Source organism: Macaca nemestrina, chromosome 1, assembly GCF_043159975.1.
Source record: "Macaca nemestrina isolate mMacNem1 chromosome 1, mMacNem.hap1, whole genome shotgun sequence".
Lineage (NCBI taxonomy): Eukaryota > Metazoa > Chordata > Mammalia > Primates > Cercopithecidae > Macaca > Macaca nemestrina.
Window position 1 is genome coordinate 149,474,676 of NC_092125.1, and position 24,519 is coordinate 149,499,194.

The following is a 24,519-nucleotide window of genomic DNA, read 5'->3' on the forward strand; positions in this document are numbered from 1 at the left end:
TGAGTTCTCACAAGATCCGACAGTTTTGTAAGTGTTTGACAGTTCTTCGTTCATGTGCTCACAATCTCTCCTACCACCTTGTGAAGAAGATGCCTGCTTTCCCTTCCACTACGAATGTAAGTTTCCTGAGGCCTCTCTGGCCATGTGGAACTGTGAGTCAATTAAACCTCTTTCCTTATTATTTACCCAGTCTCGTATCTTTATAGCAGTGTGAAAATGGACAAATACAAAGTTATCTACAATCTAATATAAAATTACTCGCAGTGGATGAATTTGTTGTTTCTAGTTGTCCACAGACTGACAATTCAAATAACTTGTTAAAATGAGCCTAATCTATGTAGACCATGCTTAAGAATTTCCGTTAAAAACAATAGCTTCTATTTATTGAGCATCTTCTGGGTACCAAGAGTAACACATTACATAGGATTTCTAAACCTCACAACTAGAAACTATTTCTATTTTGCAAAAGAGAAAAATCTGAAAGTAACTGCGTGAATTATGATACAAATCCTCTGTGATGTCTATTATTGTTTCTTTGAGAATACTTTTTACTTTCTGGATGTCAATGTGATCCATATACCAGGTTAATAATATTAAGTGCCCACGTAAGTAGCCTCTGATCCCCTAAGTAGCTAGCTCCTAAATTCTCAAAGGATATTCATTTAATTAAAAAAGCGGGGAGTGGGGAACAATTCAATTACTTCTTCAATTAGATACATTTATACTTGCTGTTAATAAAAACTATATTTCCACAGAAATAAGGATACATTCTCATTTAACTATTCAAGCATGAATATTTTAAATTCAAAAATAGATACATATTAAAACTGAAATGTTATTCTAGAAAATATATAAACTAACATACTACTATGTCTTTGACTATACAACATTAATTAAAAACTCATGCCATTAAAATGCACTGAATATATTATCCTTTTGCCTGAAAATTACATTAAGTTAAAAATTAAATTTTTAAAAAGAACTTTGCTAAAATATTTTGTAGAATTTTTAAACAGGTATTGTACCTATATTTCTTACTATACATAACACTACAAATAAAATTGGACTATTTGTAGTTAATTCAAGATACATATATTCATTGAATATGTATATCCTCTAACCTTTCTAATATAATATCTAAATTCATTTTTATCTCAATAGATGCAGAAAAGGCCTTTGACAAAATTCAACAGCCCTTCATGCTAAAAACTCTCAATAAATTCAGTATTGATGGAACATATTTCAAAATCATAAGAGCTATTTATGACAAACCCACAGCCAATATCATACTGAATGGGCAAAAACTGGAAGCATTCCCTTTGAAAACTGGCACAAGACAGGGGTGCCCTCTCTCACCACTCCTATTCAACATAGTGTTGGAAGTTCTGGCTAGGGCAATCAGGCAAGAGAAAGACATAAAGGGTATTCAGTCAGGAAAAGAAGAAGTCAAATTGTCCCTGTTTGCAGATGACATGATTGTATATTTAGAAAACCCCATCATCTCAGCCCAAAATCTCCTTAAGCTGATAAGCAACTTTAGCAAAGTCTCAGGATAAAAAATTAATGTGCAAAAATCACAAGCATTCTTATACACCAGTAACAGACAAACAGAGAGCCAAATCAGGAATGAACTTCCATTCACAATTGCTTCAAAGAGAATCAAATACCTAGGAATCCAACTTACAAGGGATGTAAAGGACCTCTTCAAAGAGAACTACAAACCACTGCTCAGTGAAATAAAAGAGGACACAAACAAATGGAAGAATATACCATGCTCATGGATAGGAAGAATCAATATTGTGAAAATGGCCATACTGCCCAAGGTAATTTATAGATTCAATGCCATCCCCATCAAGCTATCAATGACTTTCTTCACAGAATTGGAAAAAACTGTTTTAAAGTTCATATGGAACCAAAAAAGAGCCCGCATTGCCAAGACAATCCCAAGTCAAAAGAACAAAGCTGGAGGGATCACCCTACCTGACTTCAAACTATACTACAAGGCTACAGTAACCAAAACAGCATGGTACTGGTACCAAAACAGAGATATAGACCAATGGAACAGAACAGAGTCCTCAGAAATAATACCACACATCTACAGTCATCTGATCTTTGACAAACCTGACAAAAACAAGAAATGGGGAAAGGATTCCTGTTTAATAAATGGTGCTGGGAAAATTGGCTAGCCATAAGTAGAAAGCTCAAACTGGATCCCTTCCTTACTCCTTATACGAAAATTAATTCAAGATGGATTAGAGACTTAAATGTTAGACCTAATACCATAAAAACCCTAGAAGAAAATCTAGGTAATACTATCCAGGACATAGGCATAAAGCAACGGCAACAAAAGCCAAAATTGACAAATGGGATCTCATTAAACTAAAGAGCTCCTGCACAGCAAAAGAAACTACCATCAGAGTGAACAAGCAACCTACAGAATGGGAGAAAATTTTTGCAATCTACTCATCTGACAAAGGGCTAATATTCAGAACCTACAAAGAACTCAAACAAATTTACAACAAAAAAACAAACAACCCCATCAAAAAGTGGGCAAAGGATATGAACAGACATTTCTCAAAAGAAGACATGCATACAGCCAACAGACACATGAAAAAATGCTCATCATCACTGGCCATCAGAGAAATGCAAATCAAAACCACAATGAGATACCATCTCACACCAGTTAGAATGGCAATCATTAAAAAGCCAGGAAACAACAGGTGCTGGAGAGGATGTGGAGAAATAGGAACACTTTTACACTGTTGGTGGGACTGTAAACTAGTTCAACCATTGTGGAAAAGAGTATGGCGATTCCTCAAGGATCTAGAACTAGAAATACCATTTGACCCAGCCATCCCATTACTGGGTATATACCCAAAGGATTGTAAATCATGCTGCTATAAAGACACATGCACACGTATGTTTATTGCAGCACTATTCACAATAGCGAAGACTTGGAATCAACCCAAATGTCCATCAGTGACAGAGTGGATTTAGAAAATGTGGCACATATACACCATGGAATACTATGCAGCCATAAAAAAGGATGAGTTTGTGTCCTTTGTAGGGACATGGATGCAGCTGGAAACCATCATTCTCAGCAAACTATTGCAAGAACAGAAAACTAAACATCACATGTTCTCACTCATAGGTGGGAATTGAACAATGAGATCACTTGGACTTGGGAAGGGGAACATCACACAACGGGGCCTATTATGGGGACAGGGGAGGGGGGAGGGATTGCATTGGGAGTTATACCTGATGTAAATGACGCGTTGATGGGTGCTGACAAGTTGATGGGTGCAGCACACCAACATGGCACAAGTATACATATGTAACAAACCTGCACGTTGTGCACATGTACCCTAGAACTTAAAGTATAATAAAAAAAAAAAAGTGTACATTCCCACCCTACCCTATCTTAGCCATTGACTTCAAAGATCATACCCTTAGCCCATTTCATTCTACTCTTTCTCTCTAACCATGTTCTATCTTTTTAGCTCACTCCCTTTTAAGATCTCAACTTCAACAAACTTTAAACCTTACCAGGATCTCTAATCCTTTTCAGGATCCTTGATACCCCAATATTATCTTTTTTCCTCCTTAAAAAGCACAAATTCCAAAGCCAAGCATAAATAATCACTTCCTGCATACATTTTCAGCCACTTGCCCCTCTCTCATTTTGTCTATACTTGCTTGGCAAAACCATAACCCTGGTGAAATCTCTATACCTACACTGTGCCTGCACTTCTGCAGCTGGGTAAGGCTGGAGAAAAACAAACTACTCTAACGTTTTATGATTTGAAGTTCAGAACCAGAAACCTCAAGAGTATATTTACTGGTGTCTGGCAATCATATTGTACTTCCCTAGTCCATCCAATCTCCCACTCTTCTAGATGACTTTTATACCTTTTCCTCTTTACCAAACCTCCAACACTTTTCACATAATTCTTCCTCACAACTGATAATATTGCTTTCTACTGCTCTGAGACATGCAAGCAGACCTAAATGTGACAAAGATAATAAGTCTTTTAGTAGAACAAAAGAAACTATTTTCATTAACTTGGAGTAGGCAAAGATTTGTTAAAAGGGAAACAAAATGGGCTAAGCAAAAAGTTAGTACTCTCAGTATATTGAGATTAAAAGCTGTGTTCAAGGCATATAATTAAGAGAATAAAATACAACCCATAGACTTGGAGAAAATATTTTTATTTATATTCACAAGCTATATGAATGTATAACGTTTCTGCAAAATAATAACTCCTATTTTATTTTCCCAGTAGAAAAATAGGCAAAAGATTTAATTTAATGTAATAGGCATTACATCTAAAAAAGGATATCTGAATAACCCAATAAGCACACAAAAAGGTGTTCAACATGATTAATCATCAGGGAAACAAAAATAAAAGGCATAATTATATCCTGATATACACCCACTATGGTGGTTAATTTTATGTGTCAACTTGACTAGACTAAGAGATGCCCAGATAGCTGGTAAACATTATTTCTGGGTGTGTTTGTGAGGATGTTTCCGTAAGAGATCAGCATTTGAATCGGTGGGCTGAATAAAGAAGACCAATCTTACTAATGTGGATGAGCATTATCTAATGTGCTGAGGGCTTGAATAGAACAAAAAGGTGGAGAAAGGGCAAATTCGCTCTTTTTTTTCTTTTCTTTTCTTTTAAGACTGGAATATCTACCTTCTCCTGCTATTGGACATCAGTGCTCCTAGTTCTTGGGTCTTCAGACTCAGCCTAGGACTTACACCATTTCCTCTTCCCTTTCCTCAGGTCTTTGGACTTAGACTAAGTTACAGCACCAGGTTTCCTGGTTCCCCAACTTGATCATATGACTTATTAGCCTCCATAATCATGAGTCAATTTCCATAATAAGTATATATGTATGTAAGAGGAGATTTATTATAGAAATAATCTTCCCCTCCCCCCCCAACACACACCTCCTATTGGTTCTGTTTCTCTGGAGAACCCTTAATAATATACAAACCAAAATGGCTAAAACAAAACAATACCTGTCAATACCAAGGATGGTGAAGATGTGGGGCAATGGAAACTCTCCTACTCTGCTGCTGTGAGTGCAAATTGGTACAACCTCTTTGGAAAACAGTTTGATAGTATCTACTAAAACAGATACATATGCTTTATGACAGTATTCCATTTATAGGTATATACCTAACAGAAATGAGTATAGATGTGTATGAAAAGGCACAAAAATGGTCAACGATGTTCACAGAAGTTCTGTTCATAATAGTCCCAAACTGGAAAACAACCCAAGTACCATCAAATGTAGAAAGAAAAAATAAATTGTGTATTCATACCATGGAACACTATACATTAACAAAAAGTAAAGAACCTTACATTCAGCAACAGGACTAAATTTTACAAACAATGTTGTAATTAAAATCCCAGATACAAAACAGTATAATTGTTATTCTACTTATGTAAAGCTGAAAAACAGGCGAAACTAATCTATGGTGACATAAATGAAAATAGTGGTTATGTTTGAGGGAAGGATGCTTATTGACTGTGGAGGGACAAAGGAAGCTTCTAGAATGCTGTTAATTTGCATATATTGATCTAGTCACGATTATGAGGAATTCATTTGTAAAACCTCTTCAATCCATAAGCTTAAAAATGTGCACACTTTATACTATGATTCATTACACAGATTTACAAAAGGAGAAAAATACTATCAAGGGATTTCTGCTTCAATAAAGTGACATATTAAAAAAAGCTCTTGCTAAAAATAACATAAATACTGGCAGGAATGGGGTTAAGAGTTGTTTGAAAGTAGTAGCAAAGGAGGTAGCAGGTTTTGAGGAACACCAAGGTCCTGAAAATGATTAAAGAGAGATCTATACTGCTTTTGCCCTCAGGGCATTTTCCCAGTTGGTAGAAAGGACATGCAAAAAGCTAAGGCTCAGATATTCAACATTACACTTGGCTGACAAGGGGAAAAAAATGGAATTCAGAGACTTTAGGGGCCAAGAAACCAGAAATAAAAATCCCAACATTCTGTACTACTTTTTCTTCTTGAAGCATTCAGATGTTTAAGATACCTAAGGCATGACACTAAAGAACAGATACCGAGAAACACCTTTTTAGGAGATTAGAAAACTAAGCAAATATTTCAGTAATCTCACAATGAGGAAACAAAAATTGAAGTTCAGGGCTAGCATGAAGTAGGGTCTTGATAAACACTGCCAGGCTTTCAGTCAAAACCACTGAAAGGCTCCATCGATAGGAGTAAGGATAAATAGGAAATAGACCAAGCCTCACAAAGACCGAGAACAGCCAATAAGTCATCTCAATTGTTGACTGGATCAACACAATCTGACCCAACTCTAACCATAAGCCAAAATAAGTCCTCTCTTAAGAAATATAACATGATACAAAATTCCTTGAATTCTCCACATTGCTAACATTCAATTAAAGATTCCCAGGCATGCCAAAAGATAAGACCAAATAACCAAAAATAAGAGAACAAACATACTATAGAAAAACACATTGGTAATAAAAACCATAAATTCAGACATGAACTTTAATATATGTATGATTAATTTGTACAAGAATATAAATGAGTAGACAATTTTATAAGTAGAAACTGAAAAATCAACTGGAAAGTCTAGAGATTAAAAATATAATAATTGAAATTATATATCAGAAATTTTACATATACATGTAATTGGTATCCCAGAACAAGAGGAAAGAAAAGATGTGATAGAGGCAATATATTAAGATATGCTTATTGAAAACGGTCTTAAATAAATGAAACATTTTGAGCCATGATTCTAAAAAGTTGCAAACACAAAGTAGGGAAAATAAAATCACCCAGGCATATTGTGAAACTGCTGAAAACCAAAGGCAAAAGGAAAATCTCAAAGCAACCAAAGAAAAAAAAAGATATACTACCTTTGAAAAGCAACACTGAGACTAACAGCTGATTTCTCAACAAAACAATGGAAAACAAAACATGATGAAACATCTTCAAAGTGTTCAAAGAAGGTAATTCTCAACTTAAAATTATCTATACTTATAAAACATATCCTTAAAAAAAGGTAAAAAATACACAAATCCAGATAAATAAAAACTGACATAATTCATCACTAGGACACCTTTACATAAGACTTACTTATGGCACAAGTAACTTAGACCAGAGAATGCATGAAGGAATAAGTGCAAAAGAAAAAAAAAAAGATGGGATAAATATAAATATTGAGGGCCCAGAACAATAATAACAATGCATGATGGAGTGTTAAAAACAGTCATGTGTCACTTAAGGCCAGGGATACATTCTGAGAAATGTGTCATTAGGCAATCTCGTCATTGTACGAACATCAAAGAGTGTACTTACACAAACCTAGATGGTATAGCTTACTACATATCTAAGCTATATGGATAGCCTATTGCTCCTAGGCTACAACCCTATACAGCATGTTACTGTACTGAATTCTGTAGGCAGTTGTAATACAATAGTATTTGTATATCTAAACATATAAAAAGTACATTAAAATAAAGTAGTATAATTTTTAGAACCATGATTGTATATTTAGTATGTTTTTGACTGAATGTTATGTACCACATGACTGTAATTAGTAAAAATAATACTGAATCACATCAGAAGTAAAATAAGTCCTCTCTAAAGAAATATAACATGAAACAGAATACCTTGAATTCAGTGTGAATTAAACTTGTCTTTGTGTGTGTGTGTGTGTGTGTGTGTGTGTGTGTGAGAGAGAGAGAGAGAGAGAGAGAGAGAGAGTACATGTAGGCAACAAAAGCAGAATAGACAGTCTCTTCAAAAGTCATTGGAACATTTACAAATGACTACTGTATATGGCTATATGGTGACCCATAAAGCAAGTATCAACAAATTTCAAAGAACTGAAATCATTCCAAACATGTTCTCTGAACACAGTGAAACTAAGCCCAAAAATCCCCAAATATTTGAAAACTAATCAATGTAACCATTAGTCAAAGAAAAAGCAATGGAATAATGATAAAAGAAAACATTCGGAGACATTTTAGCAAACCAAATTCACTATTACATTAAAAAAGGATATGAATTGGATAATATATTGCAACCAGACTGGGTTTATTCCAGGTATGCAATATTAATTTAACATTCAAAACTCATAGATGCAGAAATAACATCTCATAAAATTAAATACCCATTCTCAAAGGAAAAATAATTAGCAAACCAGCAATAGAAGAAACCGTCCTTAAACTTAAGATAACAGGTTATCTTAAAATTTTTCTGCCTGGTTCCAAAATATTAAAAGCTTTTCAGTGACACCAGGAATATGACAAGGGTGGCTGTTATCATGATTTCTATGTACTATTGTATTGCAAGTCCTAATCAGTGCAATAAGGCAAGAAAAAAAGTATAAGGACTAAAAGGAAAAAGTTTACACTGTCAAAATTAAGCAAAAACGTGATTTGTGTATATATAAAATCTAAATGTATCTATAAATAACTTACAGTTAATAAAATTAGCAAGATCATTAGATAGGTCAGCATAGAATTGCTAACCCTATGCTTATATACTCATAATGAAAAATTAGAAGATAAAACTTTGACACTGATATCCTTTATAGTAACATTAAAAAGCATGTAAAACTAAGAATAAATGTAATTTTTAAATTACATTTAAAACTTAAACAGCATATTACAAAGCACTACTGAAAGAAGATACAGAATATTACAAAGATACTAAAAGAAGTTAAAGTAGATCTAAATAAATGGAGAAATACTTTTCATGGACTTAAAAATTCAATATCATAAAGATGAAAATTCTTCTCAAACTACTATATATTCAATGCAATCGCAATTAAGATTCCTAAAAGATTCATGTATATAATTATGTATGTGAAAACTGACAAGCTGATTTAAAATTTTTAAAGGAAAATTAAAAAGAAAGAATATTCAAAATTATTGTGAAGGATGAAGTTTTAGCATTTATACTACTGATTATGATAACTTCTATTATAAAGTTATATGAATTTATGCAGTTTTGTACTGACACTAAAATAGACAAAACCAATGGAACAGAAAAGAAGTAAATCAAATATATTCAGCCTTTGATAACAAAGATGTCATTACAGTGCTTTGGGGAAGGGACGATTTCTTTTTCCTTTTAAATGGTGATGTGTCAAATAAATACTGATATTAAAAAATGACTCCTACCTCACCACACACACACACAAGCGCACACATAGAGAGAGAGAGGACAGAGAGACAGGGAGAAACAGAGAGAGAGATGCATACACTTGATTCAAGATAGACTGTATTTCTAAATATGAAAGGTAAAAGAAAGCTTCTAAACCAAACCTAGGAAAATATCTATGACCCTAGGGTAGTGAGAACTTCTTAAAGACCAAAGAAGGCCAAACAAAACACAAATCATACAGGAAATGATTTGTAAATTATTTGTAAGTTTGAAAATTATTAAACAGTATGAAGGAGACATTGTTAAGAAAGTGAAAAGGCAAGCTATGAAACAGAAGAAGATATTTGAAGTACATATGTCTGGGGGGGAAAATCCTGTACCCATGTTAAATAACTCTACAAATCAATTTTTTTGAAAAAGACAACAGAATGCTGCAAAAAAGGGATGGGGAAATACCTGAAAAAAAATGTTTTATAAAAAGAGGATATCCAAATGACCAATACCAACATGAAAAAGTAATCAACGCTATCAGTCATAAGGGATGTACAAATTATTACCAGGAAATGTTTACCAGAATAGGTATAATTAGAAATATGAAAAACATCAAGTTTGGGAAGGATGTGGAGTGACTAAAACCCTAAGCACTGCTGGTTAGAAACAGGTTCAACCAATCTGAAAATTTATTTGGTGGTATTTACCAGAACCACATGATCTGTGACCCAGAAATCCAGCAATTAATTCAACAGCATTCTCTCTCACGCACACACAAAGACACACATGCATGTATATATGCATGTATGTATATGAGTGTATCCATAACACATATTCATCAAATACATATTCACCAAAACATACATATATTTACCAAAAGTCATGTACAAGTGTGTTCAAAGCATTATTCATAAGAGCTCCAAACTGGAAACAACCCAAATTTACATCAACCATAGAAAAAATATGTTTTGCTATACTTATACAATGATATATATTGTGAAAATTAATAAATCACTGCTATGACAAAAACATGGATAAGTGTCACAAATACATAAGTGAAAGAAGGCAGTCACAAAGGAAAACATGATGTAGTATTCCACATTTTAAATCTAGTAATGATTGGGTACAGGGAGGAGGGAAGCTTCTGGGGTTTCAATAATATTCTATTTCTTGGTATGGGTGAAAATTCACATGAGTGTTCACTTTATCAAATTCATTGGCCTATAAATTAGGATTTGAATACTTTTGAAATGTATGGTATACTTCAATTAAATTTTTTCTTGAAAATAGTACTACTGTAACATAGTTTCTCAATTCTACTATATAGAATATTATAAAGTAAATTACAACAAAAAACAATCATAACCAAAACCAAAAAAGTTTCCTTCTGCCAACTCTACCTCCACTATGGCTCTCACTGTTATTGTCACAGAAATCACTGGGAAAAAACATTTGAAGATTTTTGGGTCACTGATGCCTTTGAGTACAATAAAGATTAAAGATAAGTCACTAACATGTTTATTTCTCATGCTAAACTTGTGTGAGTAACAGAACAAGAAGGTTATGGTGGCTTATACCTGTAATCCCAGAACTTTGGAAGGCTGAGGTGGGTGGATTGCTTGAACCCAGGAGTTCAAGACCAGCCCGGGCAACATGGCAAAAACCCGTCTCTACCAAAAATACGAAAATTAGCCAGGCAGGGCGGCACACACCTGTAGTCCCAGCTACTCAGGAGGCTAAGTTGGGAGGATCGCCTGAGTCCAGGAGGCAGAAGTTGCAGGGAGTCATGATCGCACCACTGCACTCCAGCCTGGGCAACAGAGCGAGACCCTGTCTCAAAACAATAACAACAACAAAAACCAAAAAACAAGAAAGTTAAATCTAATTATAAAGAACTTTGGGTCAAAGATTCTAAAGGTATTTAAAGAATAGGTTCTTATATATTAAACCGGGTTGTGCATGTAACCCAGTTTGACATTTTTTATGTTGTTACATACTTCATATAACTTCATGTTAATACTTAAATATTAATATGCAGACCACAACATTCAAACATGTTGTATTCTAAAAGCTGAACTACATTAAATTTAAGTTCTCTGTATCTTGACTGTAAGTAACTATAACATAGTAAGAACAGAAAAAGAACATTTTCTCCTTTTTCTTTCTTCTCGTCTCAGGTTTTACCCAAGACACATTAAAATTACCTGCCTGGGCACCAAAGTCAACTGATTTGACCACACATACTGTAAATCACAGGCCAGTTCACTTTAGTAGGTGAGCGATGAGAAAGGGAAAGAGAAAGTAGGGTCAAAGAGAAAACTGAAAGGGAAAAGGAGTACACATTTTTTAAATAAATGAGAAGACATATTATTATACATGTAAAAGATAAGAATACAAAGACTCCTGGGAAAGCAGGATGGATTGGGATCCAAAGTAATAGTGGAGGGATTGGCCTTGCAGAGAAAGATGTACAATGTGATATCTACAACATGTACCAACATTTTTCTAACTCCTTCCATCAAAGGGCGGAATCTAATTCAACTTCCCTTGATACAGACTCATTAAAGTGACTCACTTAATGAACAGAATACAGCTGAAGTGACACTGCTTGACTTTGGAGGCTAGGTCATAAAAGGTGATACAGCTTATACCTGGCTCTCTCCCTCCTTCTTGGAACTTAGCCACATGATATGAAGGCCCAAGCCACATGTAGAGGTCATGTGTAGGTGCTCCAGCTGACAGTCCTAAGTAAGGTACAAATTACCTGTACAGCCAGCATCAACAGGGAAATATGTAAATGAGCAAGGCTTTATGTGTTTCTAGTCCCCAGCTTTTGAGCTAAGATAGCTGATGTCATATAGAGCGCATAGCTGAGCTCCGCCCAAATTACTTACTTTCAGAAGTAAAATAAATGTTATCACTCTTTAAGTTGCTAAATTTAGGAGTCCTGTGTGATGTAACAATAGATAAATATAACAGACAACTCCTCTATTATAATAGAACAAGACGGTCAAGTTAAAATACAGTAGGTGTGAATAACAGGAAGAAGTTAAAGGGGTTCCTGTCTGATAGCTTTTCTTTTCCTGGTAAAATATGATGTAATAACATGACTTAGAAACAGATAATGGAGAAGTCAGAGGTATAAAGAGAGAAATGAAATAGAACTTGTGAAGAATGAGAGACAGAGTTGATAAGAGAAATGTGATAAAACTGTCAAGTCATGTTGACAGCCCATTTGAGGTTGATGATAGTAAATTTCTAGTGTTCTTCTGTGTGGCTTTCTCTAGCAGTGCTTGGCTCTTGGCTGAAAGCACTGAGAAAGCACATAGCTGAGTTTATCATGAGTTACTTTTTTGTTAGAGAGATTTGATAAAGAGGCAGATGTGCAAAGGAATTTTGGGACCAAGTAATCTAAAATGGTTAAGAAGAAAAAATGAAAATGAGAGGACTGATGGATAAATGGATGAGAAGTTCTGATGAAGAATGATCATAATGGGAATATTTAAAAAGCAAGCACAAAGGAGAGGAAATTGTGATCAAAGAATCACACACCTACATTGGTGATTCTTGAGCAGTTAATGAATATGACATGGTCCTTGGCGAAACTAGACATCTGAAATGAACAAAAAGGGAATAGGAGATAACATGGTCAAAGAACAGAGGTGCAGTGATGTTAAATGAGTCGTTAACATAGAATTCAAAACCATCCAGAATGAATGCAGAGCTGAGAGTGTAGAGGAACATTGTGAGCCAGATGCCAAAGTATTTGATGAATAAGAAGTAAGCAAGAGACTGGTAAATGACAGCAACAAGGATGAGAAACACATTGGCACAGTTGAATGATATATGCCTTGAATAACAAATTTTTCAAAAGGTTGGGAGCATAATACTCTAGTTTTCCCTAGTCCAGTGTCTTCTTCCTACCTGCCTGAGACCAATCTCCCCATACCAACTGTGATATAATTTTGATATATAAATGTCAAAGAAGCTACTACATAATAAAAAAAGGCAGGGAAAGAGGTACCCTCTTATCACATTAATCAACTATTATCCCCAAACAGTCAATACATTACTGACACAGTTCCTGCCAATGAAGGAAAGGGAGGAGGATGTACGCTTCTACAAGAGGTTTGAATTTTTGATCCACTTAACTATCTATGATTTTAGCTCCCACCATGACATGAGCCAAGAACTGTACCACATTCCAGAGATTAAAAAACTAAACGACATAGACACTGCTTTGCCAGATCACACTGTAGTGGGGATAGGAGTTGAAAAAGCAATGTAGTACAAGTGCTACAATTACAGATGTAAATATCTCCAAAATGGACTCAAAGCAAGTTCCCATTTCAGTTAGTTTCAGTCTATTTCCCAAGATGATCTCAGAAATTGTATACCACTCCTATATAAATTCCTATGCTGCATTTTCACACTAGTATTAATCTCAGGTACCTATGTATCACTGTATGCCTTACTATAAATATCTGTATCTGCCTACCAGTTTAAGGACAGGAACCAAGTCTTATTTTTATTTGCGTCTACAGACTAGTATAATGCCTGGTTTGAAGTAGGTGCTCAGTAAGTACTGATTAAGAATGAATGAAAGACAAACAAGGGAATGTTTTGCCTGCCATTCTATGAATTGAACTATGGCTTATTCATGACCTCAAGACTACAGCCTAAAGTGAGGCTCATATTCTTCCACAGTTTAACCTGTCATGGCTCCTACTCAGAGGGAGTTGAGCTAAGATTGAAAGAGCTAAGTTACCAGTACAGCTAGCCCCTGTAAAAGAAGTAATTAATACCTATACCAACATGCTCTCTGAAGTTTGTGGCTCACATACAACAATGGCCTGCTGATGCTATATGGTCATCTACTTAAGAAGAATACAGTATAGAAATGGAATATTCATTTTACTAAACAGGACTCTAAACTAATAAGATCACAAGTACAGTCTCTTTAATTTTCTAAGGACAAGTCCAGATTGAGAAAACAGGCTTGTCACAGACCTAATGGTTTGGATTGCACAGCTGTCTTACAACAAAACAAGTTTAAGATGTCCCTGAAAAATTAACCTATGAATAGAAGACAACAGTGAATATAACATTAAACTGTGGTCAGAGAGCCTGGGACTTTATACCTTGTTACACCAGGCCAGATAAAAAAATATGGCATCTACATTGGATTTTCTAAGGCAGAACTAATTTCAATTATGCTAGTGTATCAATTTAACTGGTGCATTTCTCTCTTATAAGAATATCAAATTTGATTCGGAAAATTTTCTGCATAGATACATAGCATTACTGAATCTAATTCACATTACAAAAAACACGTCCTATAATCCACTTCCTACAACATTCTCATAATTGTGCTTTTACTTGTCTAAATCTTTTACTAGACTATGAGCTACATGAAGACAACTCTTTACTCCCTATTTCACTGGTTAGGGAATAAAAATAAACTAAATGAATACATTAATTATAGCAGATTAAAATAAAGAAATCCACTAAAAGCATTTTAAGTTATACCACCATATCAGGGGAAAAAATTTATCTGCATAATAGTAGTAAACCTTAGTATTAGCAAGAAAGAGACTTATGTTATAAATACTGATGATTCTTTTGGAAAGTGCCGGGGGCTGGAGAGATTATAAAACCTATAGAGAGTAAAAAAACAAGCCTCGGTGGTACACACCTGCAGTCCCAGCTACGCAGGAGGACTGCCTGAGCCCAGGAGTTTGAGTCCAGCCTGGGCAACACAGTAAAACTCTGTTTCAAAATAAATAAAAATTTAAAAATGTTTTAAAGAGTAAAAAAGCATTAAAATTTTCTTGCTTTTGAAATTGCTAAAAATACTACCTAAATTTGTAAACACATATGTTTCACCTTTAAACATAAATGACTAATCAGTTAAATACATTTATTGTCTAAGCCCAGTTTATATCAAGGTTTTACGACAATTCATTTTACTTGTTCTACAACTAGCTTTTATAAGTTTGGAAGAATAGTCCACGGGTTCTAGGGTTTCAAGTTTTGGTGAGCAATCCCAGATTTTCTGTCTATGCTACTTGATTTTACACACTTTAATCATGTAACCTTAATTTTTCTAGATTAAATGAAATATATATATATAGTTTATTCACACACAATAGACTTTCCATGCTCTTACTCCTGTTAGCTGCCCCTGATCTAAAGTTTCTCTGGTTCTGCTATACACAGAACACCACATCTATACATAGTACGCTAATGATTTCACATAAGAGTAGAATGTTTCATGTTTTATTTCCAAGACTCTGCCCTGATGGTGAACATTTTGATGGTTCCTTTACTTGTAGTAGGACATGAAAATATCTTCAAAGATAGTACAGTGATTCATAAATTTGTCTTTTTATGTGCAGACCCTTGCTTTATTGGTCTGATTTGTTCACAGTTAAGCCCCCTGCTCAGAGGACCAACAGGCCAGCTAAGGAGCGAAGGAGGTGCCTCGAGCCTTCCAGAATCAAGGCTCTACAGGGTTCCCCAGTCCATCGCTCATTTTCTGGCCCCCTGCCTGGGAGGCTAGCTGGGAGGGGGTTCCCTGGGAAATGGGGATGGGCGACTACACAGGATTTCAGTGTGGGACCCAGGGTCTGCTCTTCACAGTAGGAGGTGGAAGGGATGACTAAGTTCTTTATTACAGACCTACAAAAAAATGAGAGAATTATGTATTATTCTCACTAGTTTGGGCTTCTTTTTTCTTTTTCTTTTTACAAAACAGCAGCAGGAAAGAGAAATGCAGGTGGCAGATGAGCCAGGCACGAGGCTTCAGATCGGAAGGGACCAGAGATGAGGACAAAGGTGTGGCTGCCTGAACAGGAATGCTGTGGGCTGGCCTGGGCTCTCTCTATGCATCCTGAGAGAACTGCCATAGGCCCTAGTGGGAGGGGACGAAAGGCATGTGGGAGGGAAGAAGGCAGTCCCTGGATCAGCAGCAGCACCATCCTCTGATGCTGTCTGCCACCATCTTGGGCAGTCCACCAGCTCGGAAGCACTCACTGCTGGAGCCTGGGCTCTAAGCATGGACCCCAGAGGCCAGACAGGAGAGAGGTGGCAGGAAGAGTTCTATTGGTGTTACACGGGACAAGGGAACCAGTCCTTGCTTGTCAGCCCATCAGCTTCTTCAGGCAGGCCTCCAGCTGATCCTCATCTTTGATGCCCACAAACTTGTCCACCACATCCCCATTCTTCATGGCCAGCACAGTGGGCACCGCCAACACCTCATACTCAGTGGTGAGGTCTGTGTGGTCATCAATATCCACCTTGGCCATAAGTACTTTCCTATGCTGCTTGGCCACCATCTTCTCTAACCTTGGCCCCAGTATCTTGCAGTGTCCACACCACTGTGTGTGGAAATCCACAACCATGGGCGTCTCACTGTTGACCAGCTGGTCTTGAAAGTCACGTCCATCCTGGATATTAATGGTCATCGAGGAGATCCTGGTGGTGTATATTATCCGATCTGAGTTGGGTGTTACAGCCAGGCCACCAGGACTGCATTGTGGGGTCTGCAGGACTCCGTAAGTGAGAGGTGGCCACCGATCCTGAGAGGGCTTCCTGGAGACGACTGAGACCAGGAACCTCCTCAGGAAAAGTCACTGAGACATTTCCCTGCAGTGCGAGCAGAGGGATACACAGCCCAGCCCTCCCTGCCTGTCAAGGGCACTCCTGTCCATTACTATCATTCCTTAAATGTAAATCAAAAGTTTTCGCAAATACATTACCATATATTTATTTGCTCAATTGAGGATCATTTGCCACTTCTCTGCCTACACATTTTGTGAGCACTTTTTATGATTTATTGCCTAATCTTGTTGCTTCCTAAGTGTATATTTTTTCCTTTAAATAAATATAATAGAAGCATTGGATTATAAAGCTGGAAGAAGAGATCACAGTGTCATTAGGCCATCCCTCTCAATTTTATACCATAACTTGGAGATATTAAAACATATGTCCAAAGTGAGATATTAGAATGTATTAGGTAAAAAAATTAGATTTTTCTTACTCTCAAGTTTATGATTTTACTATTCAATTACATCTGAACTTTTAAACATCTATGTTAAAGGACTCTACGGGAATAAAACCGACATTTACTTAGTACATAATAGATGTTGGTGCTATATTTTACATGTTCTTTCCACTACCCTGTATAACTACAAAACTGAATAGCTTAGAGGACGCACACTTAAATTATAAAAGTAATATTTTATGATTTTAAATTACTTTGTTTCTTTAAAAGTTACACTGTTCTCATCAGTACTTTGGCTTTCCTCTTTTTAAAACAAAAAGGTTAAACTTTTAGTATATAAAATTCTTAATTTATGTAAGTTATGCCAGATGTTATAGTTTCTATAGTTTCTTTTTTTTTTTTTTTTTTTTGAGACGGAGTCTTGCTCTGTCACCCAGGCTGGAGTGCAGTGGCCGGATCTCAGCTCACTGCAAGCTCCGCCTCCCGGGTTTACGCCATTCTCCTGCCTCAGCCTCCCGAGTAGCTGGGACTACAGGCGCCCGCCACCTCGCCCGGCTATTTTTTTGTATTTTTTAGTAGAGACGGGGTTTCACCGTGTTAGCCGGGATCGTCTCTCGATCTCCTGACCTCGTGATCCGCCCATCTCGGCCTCCCAAAGTGCTGGGATTACAGGCTTGAGCCACCGCGCCCGGCCAGTTTCTATAGTTTCTAAACAGTTGTCTTTGAAAAGAGTAAAATGAGGATAAAATGTGGAAAATGTCCCTTGACCATCCAAGGTCATTTTCCCCCATGGCTGGGAGATAAAAGACAATTCACACATAGAATAACCAATCAGCTATCATTTATCAGAAATGACATGGGTATCCCAAATTCAGTATGTCCCAACCCCAACCCCCAACGTACTCCTGCCCTCTGTATTCATTTCCTGACTCTATTACCGGCGTTACAACCCATCTACCACGACACTGAAGCTAAAAATGTAACGTTTCATCCCCAATTCTCCTTTTCCTCATTTCCCACATGCAATCAGTAAAATACATTCTGCTCAATTTTTCAGATTTCTCCCATTTCAGATCCTTTTCTCCATCCCTACCTTTACCACCTTGGTTCAGACCCTCAATAGCCCTCACCCAAATTATCATAGGAGTCTTATAACTGATCTTGCCTCTATTCCACTTGCTCCATAATGATTTATCTTCACATCACCACCAAAGTAACCTCTTTTAAACCCAAATTGTATCATGTTTCTCTCTTATTTCCAAGTGCACAACAGCTCCCTGTTGTCTGAAAGATAAAATTCAAACTCTCTCCATTATGTGGTCCTCTGTCCATTTCTTCAGTTTCATCTATCATTATACAATGTCCCCTTTTCCTGTCACCGACCCCACATTCCATCATTTAATCATAATGGGCAACTTACTTCCTTCTCCTGAATACGTTACATGGCTTTACTTCTCTGCATCTTCACTTATCAATGCTCTGTCTACTCACAACACCCTTCCTCCTATAATCCATGTGATGAACATTTATCATTTTCAATGCTCAACTCAGGGCTCAACTCCTCTTTGAAGTCCTTTTTGAACCTCTTCCTCCCCATCCCAGTGGAAATGACCTTTCTTTCCCTCGGTTCCCAGCTGAACTTTAATGAAAGGATTTGTGACAGGTTTCATGTATTTGTTGACATGTCTATCTTTCCCCCTTTGGAATATAGGCACCCTAAGCAGGTACTGCGGCCTATTCAATCTTCATTCCCATAGTCTTGTGTAGAGTCTGTCACATTTTAGGAGCTTGATTATGTGTACTGAATAAAGGAATGAATGAAGCAATGAACAAAGAACTATATAGGACATTCTTGAAGGAATACATTTAAAAGTAAGATTAAATACTCAAAATAATGAGATACTGACCTAAGTACATTTACCTTTTATAAATTTCACACTTTTCTATTTAACACAATGTTTTTCACTAAAAATTTAGGATTTATTAATCTGAGGAAATTTGATCACCCATGTATACAAACATTTATCACCAAGATATATAACTTCGTAAGTTGTACTAATTTTTAAAAATTAATTTAATGGAATGTCAAAATGAATTATGGTCAACTACTAATTATCTGACAGGATCTTAATAGCTATCCTGGCTTACCTAGCACCTTCTCACGTGCTGCTTCTGTCACTCAGCCATGGCTTACTTTTCTAAGCTGGCTTTCATGCCTCTAATTATCCTACTGCTGGCAATGAAAAAGCAACAATCTGTCTACAGTCTAAGTGAAGGACACTGAGGAGGAGAATAGGAAAAATGGTTCCTGAACATGAGATAATTTGATACAGTAGACAATCCGCACAAACAGATTCACAAAATCATGGAACTGGATGAGATCATATGTATTTATCATCAAAACTGCATAACTGATTGTTTTGACTTTTTTCATCTTACACCCAAGAAAGATTTCCCAGGTACCTCTGCATTCTACTGAATTGGAACAAATATCTGCTACTGATTTTCCTTTGATAATTGAAAGGTGCAAAGACCTAAGTAAGATATAAGAAATCACTACATTGCTTATCAACATTTAAATCTACAAAAATTTTTCAATAAAAGAATATTCACTGATATTGAGTATTAAAAATCACAAAATTTTAATTCTAATACAGCCCCAAAAAGAATTTAACTTTGTAGTTAATAAATTACACACAAATTATTGAACTATAATAATTTGTTCACTAAGTTTATAAATACTTATTCTGAGGAAATGCTGAGGAAATAAGTTAATTCTTAAATGAGAAAAAATAAATTCAGCATTCCATTAATCTACACACACTTGTAAGGATCCACAAATAACCAAGATGACAGAAAGATGGGTTGGCATTTTTATTAAATGCAAAAACAGCTATGTTCTAAACCTGTGCTGTCCAATTTACCAAACACTAATTAGCCACATGTAAGTTAAAGATTCAGTTTCTCAGTGGTACTATTCACATTTCCAGTGCTCAATAGACATGTGGCTAGTAGCTACTATGGTGGACAGCATAGGTGGAGATCACTTCCATTATCACAGAATGTTTGACTGGACAGTGCTACTCTGAAATGAGAATTTGCCAATACTTTTAAAATGATAATACAAGTTCAAATAATAATTTTTTGATTGACTATTTGGCAAGAAGGGAAAAGTATACATTTACAAATGGGAAAATAAATAAATATAAGTACTGCGGTAATGAAGCCTTTAAGTAAATAAAATTAGTTTTATGTGGTTTAATTTGAAATTCTACTATATTGAATCTGAAAAGATGATGATAAAACTGAATCCAGAGAATGGTACAAGAAAAAAATAATCTTTTTCACTTAAGATTTTAACATACCAAATAAAAGTCATGTTTGAAAAGTGAAACATGCTATAATTGTCTAAGCTATTCTGTGTGTCTTAGCATTGGCTATTCTACTGGATAGAGAGGCTGTTCAGCAAAGTGGTTAGAATTTCAGGTTCTGGGCTTACAGTTGCCTCAATTTAAATGTTGCTTCTTGACTTACTAGCTATGCAACCTTAAGCAAGTCACTTAGGCTCTCGGAGCCTTTGTTTCTTCATCCATAAATGAAGGAATAACTCAAGTACTTTATAGTTAAAAAGATTAAGTAAAAGTTTATACATGGAAAGCATTAGATAACCCGGCACATATTAGTCCTCAAAAAATTTTTGTTGAACCTAGTCTACTGGTGGCTTTCTATGATTAATTCCTATTGACTTTCAAATCCATAGGACAGAGAGATACTCTGGAAAACATTCAAAGATCATATGTGAACACTAGGTCATATGGTAACTTAATGACTTGCAGTCATGAAAGAATCCACATTCAAATCTCTATCAACACTTTTCACTCATGGGCCTCAACATTTTTGCAATGAATGTATAACACAAAGCCCAATAGGCAACCTGGAGGTATAGTATTTTTTTTTAATGAAATAAATAAAAACCCCTCCCAGGTTAAAAGAAGTAGTGTGCTTTTTTGGTGTGTTGGTGACTGGGGCTGGTGTAAAAGGTAAAAGACTGGATAAGTAAAACAAACTTAACTGACAAGAGTTTAAACCTTCTCTGAGAATTTTATCATATTTCTAAAATTTATGTTTCTCTGTATTAGCTGATGTTTAAATAACTATATCCAAATTTTAAAAGGGATATATCTTCAAGAGTAATTTTAAAAACACACACTATCATATACTATTATGTATATAATAGCGCCAGTTATTCTTTCATTAAGTTTTGAGATACATCAATACAATTTCCTAATTCACTACAGCAGAACAACAGGTACCTAAGTTAATGTTATCTCCAAAACCTGTGGAGATGAAGATGGAATCTCACTTAGCCTTTAGGTCTTACCCCAGAAAATGTTAATTCTAATAGAGGGACCAGTTTCAGTAGAGTATAATACAGGCACCAGATAGTCAAAGTTAACCAAGACCCTTCTAAATTATCTTTATGCCTAACTTCAACTTCATTCTTCTGGAATATTTTTAGAACTAAGCTCTGGAATCACCTGCCTTTCTGAAGCTTGGTGCTAACTGAACCTGAAATCTTAACTGACTTGATATTTTTAATCAACTTTTCAAATCAAACATTTTCATACAGCAATTTTCAGAGTTCTAATTCCACTTTCCATAATGTTAGCACTTGTATTTTTGCCTTTCAGGTAACTCTTATATATATGAGTTACCCATTAGACAGTAACATGTTTTAGCTTTTACTTATAGTCTCTAATTGAAACTAAAACATTTGGTGAATATTTTGAAAATAAATGTATTAATTGATTATTCAGTGATGCTGAATGGAGTGCAGGCATCAGACTCTATTCCTTACTCGGTTATTACTAACAGTATGATCTCAACTCCAGCTTCTTCAGAGATCAGGATCTTTGAAAAGGAATGATTGTACAGGCTGATCTGTAACATCATATATTTCTAAAAGTTTTGAAAAACAAATTTTCAAGAATAATTCTTTAAAAAAATACACAGAACCGTTAGGTATGTAATGATAAGAGTTCTTTCATTAAGTTTAAAATACAATTTCTTTGTTTACTACAGAACAGCAACATATACCTGATAACATTGCTCCAAATGAAATTACAAACATTAATCAACACATGACATTTCAAATAATTTTCCCTATGACACATAACATGCTATTTTTTTTTTGGTCACTTCACAACAGCTTTTTAAACTATTATAATGACCTTGTTTCCATAAACAAAGTTACACAAAAAGCTGACTAATATACTTAAGTACTAGACTGTCATTAACACTTAAAACATAGGAAAGAATTTATTCATGGAAATAACTTAAATATGTTCAGATAAACATTTGAAGTTTCCATTCTGTTTTCAGTAAATATTCTGAGGTTATTTCACAGCTATGAGTTGCAAATTAATACTGTCTAAGGGAGAATTGTTTTGATAACTTAATAAAAAATATACAGGTCACAGGAGAGTCTACTATCATTATCCAAAATATAAACATTATAGAGGTCAGCACTTGCTAATGAAAACTACTAATAGGATCCTTCTCCAAACACTCTTTTGTAACACAATTAGCACGTTTTAAGTTAATACAGTTTTAAATTAACACGAAAAATGACAACATATAAGGTACAAATAATTCTTTACGCTTTTTACATTTTTTATACTTCCTGTACAGTTAGTTACTATATTTCCGCAATTTTAAAAAGATAACAAAGGCCGGGCACGTTGGCTCACGCCTGTAATCCCAGCACTTTGGGAGGCCGAGGTGGGTGGATTACCTGAGGTCAGGAGTTCGAGACCAGCCTGGCCAACATGGTGAAACTCCGTCTCTACTAAAAATACAAAAATTAGCCGGGTGTGGTGGTGGACGCCTGTAATCCCAGCTACTCGGGAGGCTGAGGCAGGAGAATCACTTGAACCCAGGAAGTGGAGGTTGCAGTGAGCCAAGATTGCACTATTGCACTCCAGCCTGGGCAACAAGAACGAAACTCCATCTCAAAAATAAATAAATAAAATAACATACATTCTACCTCTACAATGGTTTCTTTAGATCTCTGTATGACATACTGTGTGTTCTTAAATAGTTTATATAATAGCTCATCAAACTTTTCTGGAGCTCCCAAAAATTGATACCAAAACCTTACTGATGAAACATAAACCATATAATCTGATCTATTTATGTTAAACCAAATGAATGACTAAATCCTTCTAAGTGAATTCTACTTTACTAATACAGAAAAAAAAGCTATTTCCTTCATGCTAAATTATAAAATTAGCCTAATTCTTATGTTACAACCATGAAAACATTACAAGTAATATTTACACAAACTAAAATTATCAGGCCCACTTTAAGTGCTAACATGTCATTCACTACTGGTGATGTAACAAATATCATCTGTTATTCGGCCATTCTGAATTATAAAAATATATAAACTTTACAAAGGCAAACCCAAGTTTTATTTCACGACCATTCTGACTGACACATATATACACACATATATATGCATGTGTATACATGCATACACAAACACACAGACACACACACACACCTCACAGCCATACAGAAATTCCATTTTCATGATATTTTACTTTTTGATGTAAAGTGTGGAGTACCCGCACCTTCAGCTCTCAGAAGAAATTAACCGTGTTCTGGAAGCACTTCCACTCCGAATGACCTTTAAGTTTTACAGGCATTGTAGCAGATCCTACAATGTCTAGAGAAAAGGCAAACCTGCCTGGCTTTTTTCTCTAATGGATAAAGTTGCTGTTTGGTCTCATTATGTTTTCCATTCCTAATCTGAAAAGATGAAGGATCTCTAAGGCAGAGTTGTTCACTCAGGATTAGCCTCACTTGCGTAGAGCCAGACTAGCAGCCCCCGCCTTGTGATAAGGTTGGGTTGGACCCAAGTGATGGAGGGAGAAGAGCCAACCTTACCCACAGCACCACTACCTGTAGCTCCCAAAGAGTCGGCGAGAGGGGAAAGCAGGGGTGGGATGGCACTGGGGACTTCTTTCCTCGGACCATATTTGGGGAAGTGTTCCAGAATGTGTGCAAGTCCTCCTCGCTAGAGTGAAAAAGGGAATCCCAGGGAACGCTCTTCCCAGGATCCCCACATCCGGCCCTTCGCACTCAGCCCTCAACACGGAGCTGGGGGGTCGGAATGGAGGAGGAAGGCAGCTGGTCCCCCGGCCCCCCAGAACGACTCCCGGCGGCCGCTACTAGGCCTGGCCCGTGCCCGCGGCCTCAGGAGCTGCGACCCGGAGGGGCCTCGGTGCCCCGCGCCGGCCCGCCCAGCGGATACCCAGACCCGGCCTTCAACT

At 36.1% G+C, this 24,519-nt stretch overlaps 1 protein-coding gene and 1 pseudogene across 4 annotated transcripts in view; both read right to left on the reverse strand.

Annotated features, from left to right (window-relative positions):
* The window catches only part of LOC105482741 (protein kinase cAMP-activated catalytic subunit beta), a 165,083-nt gene that overhangs the window by 140,270 nt on the left and 294 nt on the right, over nucleotides 1-24,519 (reverse strand). The gene's annotated exons all lie outside the window — the stretch shown is intronic.
* On the reverse strand, nucleotides 8,794-24,515 carry LOC105482743 (thioredoxin, mitochondrial pseudogene; annotated as a pseudogene).